Raw genomic sequence first — 1,114 nt, forward strand, 5'->3', positions numbered from 1 at the left:
TTGAAGATAGTGGACCAATAAAAACCACACTGCAACACCTTAGCTGCTGTTCTTTCTCCTGCAAAATGTCCTCCATAAGTGGAGCCATGGCAGTCCCATAAGACTTCCCTTCCTTCTTCCTCTGATATGCATCTTCGGAGTATGCCATCCGAACATTTTTTGAACAAGTATGGTTCGTCCCAGATGAAGTATTTGGCATCATTTACCAATTTCTTCCTTTGATGCTTGTTAAATTCCAACGGCAAACTCCCAGTGGCCTTGAAGTTTGCTATGTCTGCAAACCAGGGTGCTTTGTGAATTACCATGAGTTGTTCATCAGGAAAGCACTTATTTATATGTGTGCTTTGTGTGCTTCCTTCTTCACATGGTATCCTTGATAAATGGTCTGCCACCTTGTTCTCTACACCCTTCTTGTCTTTGATTTCAATGTCAAATTCCTGTAACAAAAGAACCCATCTAATAAGTCTTGGTTTGGATTCTTGTTTAGCAAGTAAGTATTTTAAAGCTGAATGATCAGTGAAGACAATGACTTTAGACCCAATGAGATAGGATCTAAATTTGTCAAATGCAAAGACTATTGCCAAGAGTTCTTTTTCAGTGGTTGTGTAATTCCTTTGGTTATCATTCAAGACTTTACTGGCATAATAAATCACATGTAACAAATTGTCTTTCCTTTGTCCTAACACTGCCCCAACAGCAAGGTCTGATGCATCACACATCAGTTCAAAAGGTAAGTTCCAATCAGGTGGGGCAATGATAGGTGCAGAGGAAAGTTTTTGCTTCAAAAGTTCATAGGCTAGCATGCAATTTTTATCAAATACAAAGGGTGTATCGGAGACAAGCAAGTTACTCAAAGGTTTGGCTATTTTAGAAAAGTCTCTAATAAACCTTCTGTAAAAGCCAGCGTGTCCCAAAAAACTCCTAACTGCCTTGACATTACTCGGTGGAGGTAGTTTTTCAATGAGTTCCACCTTAGCTCTGTCCACCTCAATGCCTCTATTGGAGACTTTGTGGCCAAGGACTATACCTTCTGTGACCATGAAATGACACTTTTCCCAGTTTAATACTAGGTTGGTCTCTTGGCATCTCTTAAGCACCAAGGCAAGGTGGTGTA

This window comes from Arachis duranensis, chromosome 1 (genome assembly GCF_000817695.3).
Source record: "Arachis duranensis cultivar V14167 chromosome 1, aradu.V14167.gnm2.J7QH, whole genome shotgun sequence".
Classification (NCBI taxonomy): Eukaryota; Viridiplantae; Streptophyta; class Magnoliopsida; order Fabales; family Fabaceae; genus Arachis; species Arachis duranensis.